Source organism: Centropristis striata, chromosome 4 (assembly GCF_030273125.1).
Source record: "Centropristis striata isolate RG_2023a ecotype Rhode Island chromosome 4, C.striata_1.0, whole genome shotgun sequence".
Lineage (NCBI taxonomy): Eukaryota > Metazoa > Chordata > Actinopteri > Perciformes > Serranidae > Centropristis > Centropristis striata.
In genome coordinates, this window is record NC_081520.1 from 26200215 (window position 1) to 26221194 (window position 20980).

The window sequence follows — 20980 nt, forward strand, 5'->3', positions numbered from 1 at the left end:
GTGGATTTGAGTCCCTCCAGAGTCAATCTTTAAAGGTTTTCTGTGTTGTTGATTAGCCTCCTCGCCTCAGACAGTCTGAAGAAAAGAAAAGGTGTAAATGATACAATGAATTAGTCTATTTATGATGTTTTCTCTGTACCTGAATTGGTGCTGATTCTTCCTTTGTTTGTAGGGAATTAATAATTACTACTATAGTGTGTGTGTGTGTGTGTGTGTGTGTGTGTGTGTGTGTTTTCTTATCGAAAATAGGTCTACATGTTTACAGGTCTAAGATAGGAATTTTATGTTTATGGTTTGATGACCAATGTAAAGTAGGTTAGCAGGGCCGCGTCCCATTCCAAAATCAGCTTCACTTCTTTGCGTCCTGAGAACACATAGAAATTGTTTGAATGAACAGAAAATGACAAACAGAATGAAATAAATACGTTAGTGACTAACCAGTTACTGAAGGATGTGAAAGTCTGCTTTATTCTGTGTAAGGAGGCGAACTAGGTCACATCACAGAAGGTGTTTGTTGAGAAATGGGACGCAGGTAAAACCGCCGAGCTGCTGGCACGTGATGCAGTTGCAGGTGTGTGCGTGCAGACAGGTTGAGGTGGGCGTGGCCTGTGAACTACCTGCAGCAGGTCGGCTCGGGTTACCTGCCGCTCTTTAGTCTCCTGCTGCTGTTTTCCTGCTGCAGATGAGTTTTATCTCTCAGCTGTTATCAGCCCAAACTCACCTCAACCACCGGAAGTGATTTCAGGTTTATTTTTTCTGTTTATCCACCAACTCGGAAGTGTTTTACTTTCCCCCCGTTTCCTGAATAAGCTCATCCAGCAGCCGGTAAGTCAGGCATCACACACACCTCATTAGATCACGTTCGTCGCTTTTTAACGGCTTCATACACCGATTCAACCCGCCGTGAGTGTCCCGGTGTGTTTGAGCTTATTTATCTGCATGAACAAAAAAAAAAGTTTCAAATGTCACATGAAGCGAAACTCCCGTCGCTGTTTTTGTTATTTTAAGCACATGGTGTTGTTGCAGCTAATGTGAGACTGTGAGGAGGTAATTTACACCTGCAGGAACCGGTTTTTTATTCTGTACCTGGACTCTGTGTGTGTGTGTGTGTGTGTGTGTGTGTGTGTGTGTGTGTGTGTGTGGGAGGTAGAGTCATTCACACACACACACACACACACACACACACATACACACACACACACACACACACACACACACACACACACACACACACACACTCAGGGCTGTCAGGAGTGTATCCAGTGTCCTGTGTGCCCTCGGGATCGGAGTTTCAGAGAGAAGTGTGTGTGTGTTTGGTGTGCCTGTGTTCCTCTGTTGCCATGGTTACAGGGACAGGTACCATGCATGCTTGTCTGTTGGAAAAAGAGGAGTAAAAAATCTTGTAGGTTGAAACCTGATAGTTAACCCTTCGGGGCTGGTGTTGTCCTTCCTCCCTGCAGGTAGCTTCACCTTTAATATCTCTGCTGGTACTTGACCTTGTATGATGCTTCATAGTAACTCTGGGTTTTTGCATGAATGAGATGAAGCGCATTGAGTTTCAGCTCTGACCAGCAGCTCTGTTAAACCAAGTCCAGTGCTGACTCGGCACTTTCAGACCCTGTTTACATTGAAATGAAATGTGTTTTGATGCTTAGACATATCGCCGTCACACCCTGTGACCACCTGTGTTCACATGTTTACCTGTGTTACTCCTGCTCTGAGGTCAGAAGGAAATCCCTCATTGACAATTCATCAAATTTTAATTTCAATTACGATTTTGGCAAGAAGCTACTATTAACAATCAAAATGAAGATTTGTTTACAGTATTCTATTTCCTTTGACATGCTTCAAACTCCGACCAGAGAGTGACGTTGTGTGTGTGAGTGTGTGTGTGCGTGTGTGTGTGTTGTCGGGCTGCAACTATTCTCACTATTGATTCATTTGGCTGCTATTTTCTGTTCTGTAAAGAGTCAGAAAATTAAGAAAATTGTATAAAATGTCCATCAAAAGGACAGCAAAAACTGAAGTTGATGTTTTAATTTTACTTGTTTTGTTGGACAAACAGTCTCAAACTTTGAGAAATTCAGTGTAAAGTAATTTAACACAAATTAAGCAGCATGTTGCAGGCGGAAACCTGCACATTTTTTTGGGCATTTTCCTTGGAAAATGATTGAAATGATTAATAGATGAATCACGTAAGAGTCTAGCTCTCATGTGTATTAAAACTTTTGTGCTGCATTCAGTTTCACAATCATTCTCTCATTTTGTCATATAGTATACATCCAGCACTGCAGTTTTGCCCATTTTCTAACTGGAATATGTTGAATATAATTCACCAAGTTGTTGTGTATCTGTTCAGGCGTTTTCAGTTTTGCGGCAGTTGCTCGTAGGAAACTACGAAACATGTGGCTGCTTGAAGTTGCAATATATTTCCTGTAGTTATGTTATGAGGTGAAGACTTCAGACATAATACTGTCCATAACACTACATACATAACAACCAGCTGGTTATCTTAATCCACCACAAACATACAAACAAACCGAACCAGTTCGTCTCTGTGGCAGACGCTATTTGGTCTGTTTACCATCTGTGTGTTCAGGCTGCTGCAGGAACATCCAGCTGCTGCTGTCTGCAGGAATGTGTCTCTGTGGTGAAACAGCTTCTCCACCCAGAGAAGGACGAGTGTCTGATCCTCGGCCACGCCTCAAACTGAAGAAACAATTAGACATGTGGCCGTGTCGGTGTGTGCCTCTGGTGGAGGTGAACTCTAGGACAGACAAACATGTTGATCTCTGCATGTGACAGGGCATCGTCTCACCAGAGCAGAAGTTGCAGAATGAATAGGAAGAAGCTTCTGACAGCCACTGCTCTGACTCTGACTTTAACTTAGTGCATTTAATTCAACAAGTTGACAGAAAATGAATTGACACCAACAAGCTGTTTGCACCTTCTCAGATGTGAGCTTTTGCTGTTTTTCATTATTTATTTCATTTTCATGGTTTAATTGGAACAGAGAATCTCGAGATTCTGCATTTTTTTTTCTGTTTTCTGATATTTCATAGTCTCATATAGTTTCTGTTTGGACGACAAACACTTTGGACTTGGTGCTGTTTACTAAAACAACTAACAAAGCGTCTGAGCTTTATAAGACAAAGAGCTGGTAAAACTCCAGTGACAGTCAACGATTGTTGCGTTCACTTGCAGTAAAAAATATTTCATATTCTCTAATTATACTTCAGTCATTCGCTCACTTCTCTTCTTCACGTTTTGTAGGAAAATATATATTTCTTGGGCTAGGTACCCTTCATTAAAGTCAGCATCCTGTGGGCATTAGAGGAGCTGGATGAGTTGAACCCTGCTTGTCTGTGAGGTGATTACTTTGAGTTAATTTGTTGAGTTAGAGATTTTGCAGTTTGTCCTGCTGAAGCAGAATAAATCCTGAAGTGGTGCAGAGTTCCTCTTCCCTCAGCCTGCAGCTCTTCTCTCTGTAAGGCCGTTTGTGTCCTGAGCTTATTTCTCTCAGGTTATCTGGTGAGGTGATCAGCAGGGTCATCTCATACAGCGAGCGGGTCACATCCTGTATGAGTGGAGGGTTACAGTGTGATGTCACTGAGCTCAGTGAACCAACCTGCAGCTGTTTCACTGTAACTGTGTCACACATATCATCTACCTGTGTACAGTTTCACTACAGTGACCTGAGCTGCTGGATTCTTAGTGTCACCTGAGAGCACCAATTATATTTGACCCCTTTCCCACCTGAAGCCCAGATAATGAGACAAATAAAGCTTTGTTTGGAATATCTTATTTCCTCTGACATGCTTCAAACTCTGACCGAACCTGTGTGTGCTGTGGGGCTGCAACTATTCTCACGTTTGATTCATTTCACTGTTATTTTGTCTTCTATAAAGAGTCAGAAACATGTACAAAATGTCCATCAGAAGTTCTAAAAACTGATGGTATTGTTTTTATTTTTCTTGTTTCTGTTGGACAAACAGTCCAGAACTTAAACAGGTTCAGTTTAAGTTATTTAACACAAAGAAAAGCTGGAAGCAGTGAATTATTTTGGCCTTTTCCTTAAAAAACAATTTAGATGATTAATCAGTGAATCACCCAATCTTTGCAACTCTAGTGAATAATAATATTTGAGACTTTTAAAACACTTGTGGATTCCTGATAAGAGTATTTTGTTTGGGTGAGAAAACAATATAAAAATCAAATATAAATATATAAAAACTTTTCATGCAGAGCGCAAAAATAAAGCAGGAGTCAGTGGGACTGTCTGCTCTGATCAATGAGTCTCTGACAGCTGCAGCAGTAATGAGACGAATCTGCTGGAAACACGGCGAACAAACAATGAACAGCAGCGTGTCGAGAAGAAGACAGGCGTGAGGAAGAGGAGGAGGAGGAGGAGGAGAGATGAAGAGGAGAAAACAAACAAAGGCATGAGGGTGTGTGAGGATGCAGAGCAGGCTGTGAGTTGATAAGAGTGTTTTGAAAGGAGCTAATGTGTTTTATTAGTGCTGCTGAGGCTTGTGGGCTTCATTATGACTCACATTACCTTCATGATGTCCCCAGGCTCCGCCTCCCTGCCGTGCCACGCCAGTCTGCACTAACTCTGAGCTAGCTAACATCTGCAGGCTAATGTCCCCTCTGACAGCCATAACAACACGTAATGTTATTACACCATTAAATAGCTGCTCCCTTCAGCTTTATGGCTGCTGCTACCTGCAGCACATCAGCCCTCCACACACACACACACACACACACACACACACACACACACACACACATGCGCACTTCACCTGCTCCCGAACAGGGCCGAAGAAGACCATGCAGGGCCAGAGAAGACCATGCAGGCCCTCTGGTCCTGCAGGAACAGGGCCGGTTTTACTTCCTTTGCAAGGTTTACTGTCAGATGGACTCTGCTCACAAAGTAACCCTCCTATTTTCTCCTCGTCGACTATGAAACTTTTGACCTGCCAGGTCAAAAAGTGACATTTTGTAAAGTATAAAATATCACATAATTCTGTGTACGACCGTCTTGGCGGACGTCATTGCAACTCGTTAGCACAAGTTTTAGACTTCGATCAAAATTAAATTCTACTTCTTGCTTATTTACTTTCAAAGTAAATATTTACTTTTCAAGTAAATAAGCAGAAATGATGAGCTCTCTTGTACCACATAGGTCGTGTGTGTGTGTGTGTGTGTGTGTGTGTGTGTTGTCTGGAAGCTCTGGTTCACATTCAGTGATGAAAAAAGGTCTACACACCTGTAACTTCACCAGCTCATTTCTGACCCAGGAAGACAACCAGTGCAATACATTTGAATAAAACTTCCAAAACTTTTGCAAAGACCATTCATGTTATTTGGAGGCAATTAGATGAAAAAAAACCCCACATTTCTGATATAAAAACATTTGAAAACTGATCAAATTTGACCCAAAACTAACAAAATGTTTTCTTGTTTGCTTGCTCGTTCCTGTCAGTCACACAGGAGCCAATGTGCACATCTCACAAATCTTAACAATGCATCATTCAGTCATCAGTCAGTTGAGCTGCCTATCCAAAATCCTGACAAGTATAAAAGAGACAAGCAGGCAAATATCCAAACAGAAGTGAGTGCAGGATGTTGGCTGCAGCCTCCTCACGCTCCCTCTCAGGATGGAGTTGCTCTGCAGCCAGACGACTCTGTGTTCCAGTGTTGTGCATCAGGACACCTGCTGAGCCAACACAGTGGCCTCAGTTATTTATGGAGCTGCTGCTGCTGCTGCTGCTGCTGCTGCTGCTGCTGCTGCTGACGGACGTGGTAAACAAGGCTGGCCTGCTTTGTTAAAGGGCAGAGGAAAAACGGTTCACCTGCTTCTTCCTGCACAGCCGAGCCAGAGAGTGCTGCTGTAGTCCTGGTCCCAGTGGAGCCAAACCGGGCTGTCCTGTTCTTCAGATGGGTATATCTTACCGAATCAGTCCTCTCTCTGTTTGCTCTGTTCTGGCTAAATGAAACTGAGAGTTTTGGGTTTCAGTGCCAACAGAGAACATTTTCCTCCTCGGCTGTTTGTTTCATATAAAAGAAAAACTGATTAAAGTCATATTCTCTTCAGTTAGAGATTAAAGAAGGAAAAATTCCAGTTTGTTTGCCAACAACTGTTTCACACAGCCAACTTCAGAGCCTGTGGAATTCATTTAAACACACAGGCTGAGCTGATATTTTCAATAGAAATATATATTTATGTTTGGTACTCTGGCTTCCTCCCACAGTCCAAAAACATGCACTTAGGTTTAATTGGTGACTCTAAATTGGCCGTAGGTGTGAATGAGAGCGTGATTGTCTGTCTCTATGTGTCAGCCCTGCGATAGTCTGGCGACCTGTCCAGGGTGTACCCTGCCTCTCGCCCAATGTCAGCTGGGATCGGCTCCAGCCCCCCGCGACCCGAATGCGGATAAGCGGTTAATGGTAATGAATGAATGAATGAATGAATGAATACAGAGCTTATTAAATATCATGTTTTCAAACTGCAGGTAGCCAAGCAACCAGGGCCAGGTGGAGGCCACCAATCAGATCTGAGCAATCAACAGCAGCTGCTCCTGTGACATTTGACGCCACTGAGAGAGAGAGAAAAACAGCTGAAAGTGCCCCTTGAACAGAAAACCTTTTTAGCCAAACCGTAGTTTCTATCATTGAACCGACTTCACTTTGAGCATCCTGAGTTCTTCCTGAACGTCTCCATATGTGTTTTGTGAAGAAAAATGAAGAAATTGTTTTTGGTGCTTTTCCTCCAGAAATTTTCCCGCCTTTTTTACATGGAGCTCTATGAGGCTGTGGGTGCGTCTTGCTGGTGCAGCTGATCCTTTGCCCAAAATATAACTCAGCTTTAGCAGACGAACACAAATTTTTCTACGTTTCTATGTATAAATTATTTCTGTAGAGTGGCATCTGCGGCCTCGAGCGCAGTTTCCAAATTTATTTTTTTAATTATTTGAAAACGGTTTTCCGAAACCCTTAGAAAAGTCATAGCACGCTTGTCATGGCTGAGCTGGTCGATTTGATACCTTTTTAGTGTATGTGCGACCAAAACCCCGGGAGGAGTATTCAACAGAAAAAACCCCTGGAAGTAACGGTAGAGCAATAGGAAGAAGCCCGGTGGATAGTATATAGTGTGCTCTTATAAGCACACTCAATAACTGTTAGTGTCACGTGACATTAAAGATACTGTATTCCCGCCATGTTACTGTTCAGCCCTAACTCTTATCAGTCAGATATGTCGTCACCTCTCTGTCTGTGATCCTCAGACTTCCCCCTCAGCCGTATAACTCTGCACTCTGCCGCCTCCTGACGCCACTTCCAGCTTAGTTTGTTTAACATTCAAATCTGCAAAGAAACATCGACGTATTTGGGTCATGAGATTAATATCTGCGCGGTGAAAAAGCTCCTGACACCTTCACAAGTTTCAAAGTCCCATTCAGCCTGAAACCATTTGACATAATCACAAGCTCAGAATTATAAAGTCACATCTGTCTGCTTCTCTTTTCATAAATCAGCTGTGGTGGTTTAAAGAAGAATAATTTGTGGTTTTAGAAAGTAAAGTAAAAAGTCTGTGGTTGTGTTTTTAAGAGCTATAAAACATTAGAGTTCAGGAGGAGAATAAATTGAGGAGTGAGCAGCTCTCTGGCTGCACGCAGGACGATATAATTACTGAGATTTATAAAGTCTACGTGCTCCATTAAAGGTGCTGTACGTAGCTTTTAGAAATCAACACATCATCGCCTCATTAATGTTTAAGAAAGGAGCATAATAAGTGTGAACAGATGAGCCTCTGGAGGCCTCGACACTGAACAGAGCTCTGATGTTTATCACAGCGAGGCTCCTTTACTCTAATGGGAGATAGAGAGGAAAAGGTCTCCAGAAGTTTTTAGTAGTTAAAAAAAATACACTTTGTTTTCAATGTCAATGAGTAATTGTGTTAAATAACCATCAGACTCAGACAGTTTTATTGTCATTCAAACCACAGCATGGAAGAACAAAATATAATTTCCCAGGTCTCGGTGAATGTTACTTAGATTAAAATATAAAAATGTATATAAAAAATATATATAAACATCAGTACCTAAATAAATAAAACTAACATATGACAAGATTTGCATATAAGTGCAGCAAAACAGCATAGCAGCAGCTGGTAAAGTGACATGATGATGATGATGATGATGATGACATGATTAAATCATGATCTTAATATGGAGCAAAATAATCGTTATATTATTTTTCAATCGACCAACACTAATTTAAGTAATAAGTCAATATTCAGCTTGGTTTGTATGAATGAAGGGAGCATCTCCTCAATGATTCAAGCAAAATATCACTTTAATAATTTTGTTAACTATATGCATTCAAAGGTTTGTCAGAAATAAGTCATTAAGCATGAAAGAAAGCATAAAAAAGGGCTTATTGCCTAAAGAACTCCTTGTTAACAAGCTTTCCCTCTGATCTGTCTGTTCTCTAAATGAACTCTGCTGTTTTGTCTGACAGTCCGTCTGGTTTTTGCTGCTGTGAATGCTCAAACCAACTCTGGTGGACCAAAGAAGAACTCTGCTCCTTTAAAAATGGGGGTCTGGGTTCTCAGATCTGGTTCTCTGCAGGTGAGAACACAGTCTCAACCAAAGGAAGGAAGAAATGTGACAATCAGTAGCAGAGAAACCAAACCAGAGAGACACTGAGAGAGAGGTGGAAGTCAGACTAACATTAAATGCATGAAAACATCTTTTCTACTAGTGTCCTGAAACGCTCTGTGTTATGTTGACTGGTGTTTGGCTGCAGCAGCATGGAGCTGTTGCTCACAAAGGTTAGTGAAGGTGTTTGACTGAACTGTGGCTCACATTACTGTTAATGTGACACACTTTCTTTCATCCAGCTCTCTCAGACTGTATTAACTTCGCTCCTCTGCACTTTATAAACACGTCTCCACCTTCCTGCAGACGATCCTCACTGCTCTCTCAATGTCTGTGGAAACATTCTGGCTGAGTGTTTTCATGTTTCTCTTTTAGTCTGTGCATAAAGAGCTAGAGTGACATTTACTCTGGGGACGGGTGAGAAATCAAAAATCAGAATTTATTTTATCTCATAATGATCATGTTGCAGAACCTGCTTCTTCCTCTCTTCCTGATATTTTTTTATGCATCTTCAGCAAATTCAGCAGATTGCTAAATTTGCTGAAGATGCATTAAAAATAATACTAAATGACTCTTCTAAACCAGTTAGTTTCAGGAGCTGAACTCAGGAACTTACGGCCTGTCACAATATCCACATTTATTCAACGATAAATTCTCCCCAATTCCCAATGCTCCCATTGCAAATAATTGCAATATTGTTGTTTTGAGACTGTTTGATGCCTTTGATATAATAACATTATAGCATAAAATCCAAGTCCACCCTTTCAAAAAGCAATGAACTTTGAACGTGTGTGTGTGTGGAGGAGCTGCCTGAGCCCCACCGACACTGAAACTCTGACACAGAGAAGACAAAAGAAATCGTTCATCATTCTGCTTCTAGGCACCGTAAACAAACTGCTTCAGCCTTATAATGGTCAGAGAAAGCTGCAGTTTATTCTGGTGTCATGTTAGTTAAAGTGTAACTAACACGAGTTGTATTGTACGATATCTGGACCTGACCTCCATAACTTCTGCTGAGCTCAATAAGTTGATGATAAGATTATTTTGACAGGAAACAGTTGTCCTGCACCTCGTTGGTACCGGTTTATTTTCTCTGTTTGAGAGGTAACGTGAGATGAACACATCCATGTTAGTTGTTGACAGCGAGAACATAATGAGTGTCATATCTTTAAGTAAGTAGTCTCTCTCTCTCTCTCTCTCTCTCTCTCTCTCTCCCTGTGGCTCTAATTCTATTTTCTCTCCATCCGTTATTTTAATGAAGGTTTGTAAACGTGAACATCCTCCAGATATTCTCACCGTCTCCTTTTCCATCTCCTCCTTTCCCCCAAAACTTTTCTTCGTAATTAGATCATTGAGATCAGATCAGGTATCTTCCCCCCCCCCCCCTCTCTCTCTCTCTTTCTGTCTGTCTTTCTCTGAGGAGGACAGAAAGGCTGCTTGTTCCCTGCCTGCCTCCTTTTGTCCAGAGAAGACAATAGACGGAGGAGGAGGAGGAGGAGGAGGAGGAAAAATGTGTTAAAAGGGACAAGGACGGGGGAAAATCTGGACAAAATGAATCTTAATATGTGTCGTTATAATATTAATAAATTAATATTATTATTTATAAATACTCCTTTACAGGCTGATGCAGGGCTGAGATACATGACAAAATCTGCAGTTACTTTATCAGTTTTCTACTGAATTAAATTCACTTTTGCAATTTTTTTTTGCACAGGTTAACTGTATAACATAGATGGTGTGTTTTGGTAATTTTAAGGTGTAAAGTTGTGTTATTTGTATGCAGAATGGTGAGAGCGGGTTGTGAAATGACATTGAGTTTACCTGCTAGAAGTAGTTTACCTGTGGATGGATGACCTCAGATTCTGCAGGTGTAGAGGGAGGAGGACACACACACACACACACACACACACACACACACACACAGATGTCACCACAAGCTGGTGGTGTTCTGTCTTGTTTTTGCTCACAAGGTCAGAAAGGAAAGGGAAGTCTGGTGAGGACACAGTGTCGCTGCTGCACAGTTCAGTTCACACTGAAAACTCAGGATTAAGATTAAACAGGATTCTGACTCAGTGGATGTGGACTGTGGGTATAAATAGACCCGTCCCAAAGATCACAATATGGACTTATGGTATGATATATGAGCATGGCAGTGATAATTGTGTCTGTGCTGTTAGTTTCCTTAATAATCTCAGCAACACTGACGTTGTAGAAACGGCATGTTTTAAACATGTTTGTAAACATTTCTGCTCTCTTCTGTCAATTTTTCAGGAGATTTGGGGATTTTTTTCACATTCATGTGTGAATATCATTAAGAATTAAAAGTTCATTGCTCTTTGAAAGGGTGTTCCTGCATTATAATCCTATTATATTATCATATCAGCATCATAATTGGTGTTAGAATAACAATAATATCGTAATGATATTGTATCATAACAGGAACAGTTATAGTGAAAGGCCTAGGGAAGCCTAGCCTGGGTATACCCAGACTGCCTTGCGCGCTCGAATTTAATTTTGAACTGCGGCGGAGTCTGGAAACCAGGAAGGATTCTTAGCCCTGTTTTAGGGATCCAATCACAGAGCGGGGAGGGACGGCAAGACGATGACGCGTAATACTCGGCACTTGGAAGCTTGTAGTTTTCCGGATCCAACATGGCTGCAGCAGACACGAAACTCTCTTTAGCTGTAGATGGTGTTTTAAATAGTTTAGAGCGAAAGTTGAAAGGCGAAAGGTCTCTCGGCAGCTCCGCTGAGATCACCGGCGTTATGGTAGCGGGGCTATTAGCGTCGCTAGCGGCTATTAGCGCTGCTAGCGGCTAATAGCCCCGCTACCGCGGACAGCGGAGCCGCCGAGAGGCCCGCAGCAGCTTGTTTATTGCCCATAAAATCAGTGGATGTGTGTGGCTGAATGACATGAGGGGGAATAAAGCGTGAAAATAAATAATCTTGCAGAAAGCGAGAACTGGAGAAGCAAAGCAGCAAACAACACTCTCTCACAGACACACACACAACATACATCCATTTCTGTTGCTCTACTACGTCATCTGGTATAACTGATCCGATTGGCTAAGAGCTACCTACAGACGCAAAATACATTGCTCGTTGCCAGACTAGCCCTCATTTGAGAATAGTCTGGTGTTAGCCAGGCTAAGGGAAGCCTGGAATTGGTCAAATTACTCTTAGAACTAATATTAGAATTTGAGGTGACAGTACATCAAAAGTTGAAGCACTTTTGTCTTAGTAGGCCTCAGAAAAACACTGTACTGTGACTCTTAGTCTTGTTGTTTAATTCTATATAAGCTCAGTCTTGTTTTCAATTCTCTTGTATGTAAATTTCCTTTCATATAACGTGTTGTTTTCGATGATTTTATTGTTTTATGTGAACCACATTGGATCATGCGTTGCAGTAAAGCTGAAGCTGCAGACTGGACTGTATCTGCTTTAAAAAAACAGGACGAGTGTGTGTCAGAGTGATAACATCTGCAGACGGATCGTCCGGCAGCTCTGTGCTGCTCTGTGACACCAGATTAAAGGTAAAAACACTTTTAGTGCAGCCTCAAAGGACAGTCCATACTTTCATTTGGAACAGATGTAACAGCATTTCTATCTGTTGTGAACTCATGAACTTATTGTCTTTGATCCAGACCTCCAGTGTGACTAAACCTTCCTTATTTTAGTGTGAGCTCATTGAGCGACGGTGTGCAGGATCAATCAGTGAGAACAGCCTCATCTCACTGTAATGGCTCTGTGACCAGGGTCAGAGGAGTTTGATTTCAGTTTAGCACCATAAAAACACTGCGAGCACAGAGTCAGCAGCACAACACACACCGAACATCTCACACAACAAGAGATAATGACAAAACAACCGTTCTCCTCCTTAAGTAGTTCTTGAAAACTCTTGTTTTCACTGAACAGATCCATAGTTCTGATGTTAATTCTGACATCAGTCATCCAGATAAAGAGATCGCTGCCTCTCTCTCTCACTCTCTGACTGTAGCAGCATCAGCACAGACAAACACACACACACACACACACACCACTCAGACCTTACAGAGCGCCTAGATTGGGTTTATTTTGGTAGTTTTGGTTATAACTTAAATATTCTACCTGTAAACTGCAGCTGTAGTTGTTCCAGCTGGTCTCTGTGCTGTCATTGTTTCTTTAAACCAAACAACCTATGAACATACACTCACCGGCCACTCTATTAGCTAGAAAGGTGTGCCTAATATTGTGGCTGGTGTAGCCCGTCTGCTTCAGGGTTGGACTCTTCTGCAGACCATGCTTGTTTGACACAAAGTGGAACATTTAGCTGCTAAAGAGACAGAGATTTATGTCAGGAGTTGGTGGAGACCAAAGCAGAGCTAAAGAAATAGGCTGAATATTTAACAATAACACAATCCAGTGAATGCTAATGTTGAATTATTGCTGCTCCTCTCTCGCAGCTTGTCATCTCCTTAGTTTCACATAATCTAATGTGTTATTTAACTCATTCATCTTGTATCCCTTGAATAGTGTAATGGTTTTGTATGAGCCAAAATGTGTACATACATACATACATACATACATACATACACACACACGCACGCACACACGCACACACGCACACACACACACACACACACACACACACACACACTTCCGGTGATGAGACAGGGTGGTTTCACCTTTCTTACCTGCTCAGTTGTATGGCAGGAGGTAGAACAAATAGGGTGAGCAAGGCTCTGATGTCTGCTTTTGAACATTTGTTTTAATTTTGTTAATATAAAAACTGCTTGTCAGTTCCTTTTCGTTCAAATAGTAATAATATCTCATCACTGTGTTCACCCCGTGTGCATTTTATCTACACTCCTGATGCCCAAAAAATATCTCAAAAATAAATAATAGTAATAATTTTAATTGACCAATATTCAATTAAAAACTGTACAAAAATCTCTTAAATGTTCATGTTGTTTTTGTAAATATTCCCTCTGATCTGAATTTGATGCATTTTGTTTCACATTTTACACAGTGATGTTATGTTATAAGTTACAAACTGTGTGTGTGTGTGTGTGTGTGTGTGTGGATGATTAACTCTGTCTCGCGACACAGACATTATTTTAATCAGTCTTGGCTCTAATAGTCCTAACTTCCTCTCACCTTCATCACCTCCTCAGCTGAATATCACTTTCCCTGTGAAGCCGCAGCTCTAATAGGAGCCATTCATCTCTCCTCCTCGCCGCTGAAGCTTCAGGGAGTGATGCATTTCACTGCTCCGCTCCAGCATTTTCCAAGCTGCACTCGCTGACCTGCGCTGCTTCCCTCTGCACACTTAATCCGCCTGATGTCAGTTTGATTGGACTTTTCTAAACATTTAGGTCAACGCCAAATTAAAGTAACACTTTGTTTGCCACTTATACACGCAGTAATACGTACAGTTAACGAGCGAAACACATTCTCTCTACTTCATAAAACATTTTATTTAATGCAGATTGCATTTTGCAGCATCAGGGAAGGGCCGGGACGGTTCTGACTGGTTAGATTTGGTTAATTTAAGGTAAAACTCAATGTGCAGAGTTTAATGTTGTGCTGAAAAGTTTTTAAGTTTTTAAGCTCAAAATTTCAAATCAACATTCATTTTTGCATTTCTGTTCATTCTGCACAGCTGCAAACAAAGTTTAGGCTACATTAAAATTATTAATGTTATTGTAGAGTTAAGATTGTGTCAAGATTTTCCAACCAGCCACAGTCAGCCCAATGCTAATGCTAATGCTAACAGTGCTGCTTCACATTAACCCTCCTGTTTAAATGTTTAAAAATCTAAAATAAATTTGGAATTTGGAAATTTGGGATGAAACAGTGATATGTGAAATGGAATGGTTCATTTCACATATCAATGTCATGAAAAACTATTGTATTTTATATGTAGGTATTTCCAAAGCACATAAAACAAGTTTTAATATGCATTTTTTTAAAGAAAAACTAGTGAATTATCATCATTGAACCATGATGTTTGAGAGGTAAAGAACACCATTGCACTAAATATTGATTGAAATGGTTCATAATGGAGTTAATTATGAAATATAAACAATGTTGATTGGGATTTTTTTTTGTTTCTGACACTTTTGGATAATTAAACATGCACTGGGTCAAATTGACCCACTGACATTATTGCTGTTCCTGAGAAACAAACATAACAGGAGGGTTAAAAGCATACAACAACAACAAAAGTAAATCATGCCTCAGCTTCCTGTAAAATCTGTGTGTGGGAAACATTACACACATACTTTGCATTAAATCAAACCAGCTGAAGCTCGTACAGACCAGAGCAGCAAGACCCAAGAAAGACAATAATAGTGTGAAAATGTCTTTATAGTTAATTTGGCTGCACTGTAAACAGACACCAGCTGCTCTTCTGTTGTGTGCTGCAGCATTAAACACCTGCTGCTGCTAACAACCATCAACCTGGACTGAAATCTGAAGCATTAAAACTTTAGACAGTCACTTCCCACACAGAGAACACTTATCATATCCTCCATTCTTGGCCAGAGGCTGAATGAACATTGTCTCAGGACTCTGAGGCTCTGTGGGAATATCATTACACTGTGAACTCGCCTCCTTTCACCTTCACAGCTGAATATCATCCAGTTTGTGCTGCAGAGCTCACGGCACCGCTCCACCTCTGACCACCACGCTGCAGCTCCGTCCCCCTGTTCCTCCAGCTCTCTGTCTCAGCACACAGACGATATTTAAATAAGTCTAAGCTCAGTCTTCAGAGTCTTTTCCTCTCACCTCCTCCGCTCCGTATCACCATCAGCTCTAACAAAAGTCATTTTCTTAATCCTAATGACTGAACTGACTTCCTCTCTGCTCCAGTGTGCGGCGAGCGGAGGAGGTGATATCCTCATCATCTCAGCAGGGATGAGTCTTAATAGTGCAGATGAGCTGCTTCCCCTCATTCCCTCACGCTGCTCTGTCTGGCTGCTTCTGGTTTCCTGCAGGCAGAACAGCAACACACTCTGCCAAAAAGTCCCCTTCTGCAGAGACATAAAATATTATGTAATCTGCAGAAATCTTCTGGTATCAAACAGCAACATCTGCCAACAGGGTCAGAAACAAAACACTGCATTAGATCTCTACTTGAGCCGAGCATTAAAATCAGGCCACTAGCAGCAAACACTGTGTGACCTTAAAAGAAGTAAAGTAAGCAGCAGATCCTCAGAAAGCCGAGATAAAGGCTGAAGAAACAAGATTGTCTTTTAATTCATTGAGTTAAAGTACAGAGCTGATCTGATCAGCTGCAGCCAGGAGCCGCTCTGTTACCTCCAAATAACTCTAATAGTCTGATGCAAATCATGCATGATGAGAATTTTATCTTCAGAAAGACAAAATGAGACGTTTAAGTCTCTGAAGCAGCAGTTTTAACCCTCTGGCACCCTCAGCAGCGTGGTTCCTGCCGTCAGCTTCCTTCTAAAGTTCTGCTTCAAACTCCATGAGGCCAGTTTGTGTTTGATGATGATAGAACAAGTAAAACTGGAGATAAGGTCAAATATATTTAACTAGATGTTCTCCTCATTTTACCTCTTAGATGTCAGATTTAGAACTAACATTAACAATTCCTTACTGAGCACTGAGATTGTGTTCTGGAAGGAAAAACACATCGCTTTAAAAATCAGATTTCTTTTTTTAATTATTTTTTTTTAATGACTTTTTGGGTTCTTAATGTTGATCCAGTGAGTCAAAGTGAAAAATAATGATCAGGTCATGATATTCTTGCGATTTCAAGCATTTTGCACTATGGTAAGTGTTGCGATACAAAATGTTGCGATTTAACTGTTTAAAATAACTGAATTTTTTAACAGCTTCCCGGCACGATATCCTGGTGCACCTGGTGCCTATAGATTCATTAGATACAAAAATGGCGAAAATACTGATGGCCGTCAGAACGCTAAATGTCAATACTTGGCATCCATGAATTGATATAATATTGCCACGCAAAATATAACGATATTATGCTGTATCGATTTCCCCCCCACCTCCAGGGGATAAGCTCAGATTAATTTAGGTTAAAATATAGAACTAGATGTTCTCCCCATTTCACCTCTTAGATGTTAGATTTGGTATCAAAATTTACAATTCTTCACTGAGCAAGATTGTGTTTTTGACAGTTTTTTTTTGTGTTTGAAAATGTTGATTCAGTAAGTCAAAGTGAAGAAATAATGATCAGGTCATGTAGGTGAGATTGTGCTGAAAGAAATGACACCAACATGGCCTGGTAGACTTTTGTTAAGTTTATATACAGGCGGGATGAGAAGAGTCAAAAACTGACAAAAATGGCTAGAAACCCAAAAGGGTTGAGAACATTTCACTCTTTAATTTCCTCTTAACTGGCAGAAAACAAAAGGGTGGCCAGTTAAAAGTGAAGCAAGCAATCATCTAATACATGAGACATGGACAGGGCTCATATCAGTTATTACACGTTGATTGTTTAGCGGGTTCTTCCTCAGTCCGTGCTACCACATTCCACAAAGTTTAATGAGAATCAGGCCAACAGGTTTCACTCTATCCTGCCGACAAACAGACAAACATCAACATTATTGTTGTAGTGAAAGAGTTTTATGTCATCTAAACTTCCAAACACCTCCTCTGTTTGCTACTCTAGTCCTGACATGAAGCTTCACAGCACACTCAACTCCAGATGTGGATCAGATCAATGTTTGGATGATCTCCAGATGTCAAAATGATGCGCAGAAGGTTTATTTAATAAACAGATAACAGATAATAGAAATGTTCTGTCGTCCACTCTGAGAAGGGCTAGTGATGGCACACTGTTGAGACTCAGCTGGCTGTTTGTCCCACCGGACTGTTTGCTGAAGGCATCAAAGTCACAGAAGTCAATGAATGACAGACAGACACACACACACACACACACACACACAGCTGTTGTGTGATGAAGCATGGATCATTACAGCCAATCACACTTGACTGTCGGCTTGTTTGTCCAATACGATTGCCGGGATTCTTTTTTTATTTTTTTTTCTGTCCGTCTGGCTCAGCTGGAGATGTCTGTGACATCATCAGTGATCTCAGAAATATTCAGATATCAGACTTATTGTCCAGCCGTCTGTCAGAGTGAGTGACAGGGATTACTCTGTGTGTGTGTGTGTGTGTGTGTGCGCGTGTGTGTGTGTGTTCAGAGTGTTTGTGTTTGAGGTTTTTCTTGCATTCTTGAACGTCCTCTGAGAGGCGATGAAATTCTCTAATATTTGACTGTTTGAATAGCTGTAATCCTGCTTTAATTCAGATGAGGCAAATAAACTCTCTTTCAAAGTGTGTGTGTGTGTGTCAGTGCGTTCAGACCGGACGCGTAGCGAATATTCGCGTCGCGTTACTCGCGCGAATTGATACGCGCGAGAATTGAATTTAATTCGCGTCACTCGCACGAGTAACGCGACGCGAATTTTCGCCCAAGAGACTATTTAGCGCCAAATAATTGCCTCCATTTCATTCTGTCATCAACCATGGCTGACATTACAAGCATAGCGTCCCTGTACCTGCTCTGCCGTCGTGTCTGGGTGAGTGACATCATCCGGAGGCGCACTCAGCACGGAGAGAGGACCGCAGAGTACTTCCACCTTTTTCCTGTCCCTCCTGCCGACCCACTCCTCCTTCCTTCCTCTTTTCTCCTCTCTCTCATGTATGTATCTCGGACACTGTCGTCCAGAATCTCAACGCTGATAGGCTGTCCCGACACAGCGTCACGCGAATATTTCGCCAAAGTTGAATTTATTGAACTCACGCGAATTCGCGTTGTTTCATTCGCGCCGCGAAATTCGCGTCAATCGCGGCATTCGTGTCGCGCGAAACCCGCGATTCGCGCCGCCGGCAAAAATTCGCGTCTATTCGCGTGTTTGCATTGACTTTGTATGTAATCTTGTCGCGCGAAATATTCGCTACGCATCCGGTCTGAACGCACCGTGTGTGTGTGTGTGTGTGTGTGTGTGTGTTAGATTTGTAGAATTTGCTTCTTCTCTTTCTTCTGAGAGTTAAATGTTGCACTGTACAGGACACGTGCATATAGTTTCCACCAGGAGAAAAAAAAATTGTAAATAGTCTGGAAGCAAAAGTTGCCAAACGCTTATTACTTTACATATAATTTCTTAAAAAAATATGTATAATATATAGTAAATATCTGTATTAATGTCTACATATCTGTATCTGTAGAAAAACTTTTTTTTAATTTCTTTTTTTTTTACATTGAATTTAAAGGATAACTGTAATAAAACAGAAAGCTGCCTTAATTTTACATTCAGCAATATGGTTTGTAATTTGTAATACAATTAATTAATAGCAATTGAATAATATTGTAAGAAAAAAGCTATATATATATAATGCCCCTTTATATTAATTTACAGATTTCATCTTCCATGTTTTATTATCTTTAATAGAAGTAATTTATCTTCTTTTTATGGCATTATCACTTAATGTAGAAAAAAACAGGAGAAATCCTGTCAAATAATCCAGTAAATTTATTGAAAATAACTTTATTCCTGTATGTAAAAGACCTTTTAAAGCTCAATGATTAATACTGAGGACATGATTCCTAATTAAAATCCATTATAAACAGTGTCAGCTTGTTTTCCATCAGCTGTTTTCATGTTCTGCAGTATTCTGCTTGTTTTTATAGTTTTGTTATAATTCATGTGCTGCTCTGTGGCCCCTGGGGTCAAAAAACACATTTCCTTCCTGACCTTGCAGTCGGAGTGTCTTGACATCTGTACAAACCAAACTTCTGTCTGTATGAGGACAAATATTGCTGGAGTCAGACAGACAGACAGACAGACAGACAGACAGACAGACAGACAGACAGACAGACAGACAGATTCGAGCTGCAGTTATAATACTTCTTAAAATGAGTGTCTTGCATATTGATTTAGTGATACTACTGATATATCAGTCCTCTCCAGTTAATTTCGTATCATCTCTGCAGTTGTCATAATGTAACACACACACATTTATTTTGAAGCATTAATTGCTTTATTTCCACTGAAAAGGGATAGTTTGTGTCAGAAGATGCGCTCCACCTTCTGGTAGGTGCAGAATGTGTGTTTAAGAACATTAAATACGATGTTGTAATCATGTTATTTGTTAGGCACTGACATCTAGTGGCTGTAGTAACTATTACAGGAGTGAAGCAGTATAAGGAGTGATAGTGTCCGCACAAGCAGGAAGGTTGAGGTGGTAGATGGCTACCTACACACGGTATTCCATCCAGGAGAGGAGGGTCTGCATCCAGACAAAGTTTAAAAAGAAAAGTCACTTTATAAGGTGTTATATATCATGTAGATGCAGCAACATGTGTGTGTCTAGTAGCATAAGGTATTTAATCCAAAGAATATCACTTTACTGAACTTACTTACCAAATGAGAGCACAGAAATTTGACCACCAACAAACCAGAGCAGTGAAACCTGTGACTTATGGCTGAGTGACAGAAGCAGGTTGTGGCCAGGTCACAAACTTTCTCAAATTACAACTAAATGGTCACTAAAATGTGTTCCTGAAAACATTTGAGGTGATAAAAAGACAACACAGTTACAGAATCTTCATTCATGTTTAATCAGCTCTGCAGTTTGACAGTTTGATACGAGTTTGGTGAGTTTTGCTGGACGTCAGTTGTCCTGTCAGACCTGCTGTAACGGCTGTTCAATCACATATGAAATGTGAGGGTCAGTATACAGAAGTTCAACATAACATTTAACTCCTCCAAGGTTCATAAACTCTCCAGATTCCTTCACATTAAGACAGAGAGGACGTGACCTCTGTGTCCTCTGTGTACTGATTGTCCCTCATCAGCACTGAGACTGAGACTTGTGTGTTTAATAACGTCAGAGACCAGAAGTCAAGAGTTTATGAGTGGAAATAGACTCAATGAAAAATAGTAGTCATTAAGTTGTGTGTGTGTGTGTTTGTGTGTGTGGTGTGTGTGTGTGCAGCCCTGAGCTGCAGCTGGTGACTCATCAACAGATAATGAAGCTCTCTCTCTCTTCATTCACACTTTCAGCTCGTTGGGGAAAACTATAGTTCCTGTGTGTGTCCACATGTTCAACAGATGTTCATTTGTTCTCTCAAATGTTATCATCTGGTCTGGAAGCTGAATCTGTCTGTCTGTCTGTCTGTCTGTCTGTCTGTCTGTCTGTCTGTCTGTCTGACATTAATTCAAATATTAATAACAAAACGTGATCATTCTAATAGAAACAGAAAAAACTCATATTTGGACTGACATGAAAGACTGAAGAGTCTGTCTCTGTCTCTGTCTCACACACACACAGACACACACACACAC

General features: G+C 40.9%; 1 protein-coding gene across 2 annotated transcripts in view; it reads left to right on the forward strand.

Moving 5' to 3' along the window:
- Positions 1-608: 608 nt before the first annotated feature.
- The window catches only part of si:ch211-137a8.2 (uncharacterized protein LOC777613 homolog), a 40063-nt gene continuing 19691 nt past the window's right edge, over positions 609-20980 (forward strand). For both annotated transcript variants that reach the window (XM_059330469.1, XM_059330471.1), the window contains exon 1: positions 609-825. The gene's annotated coding sequence lies outside the window, so the exon portion shown is untranslated. The remainder of the gene's footprint in view (positions 826-20980) is intronic.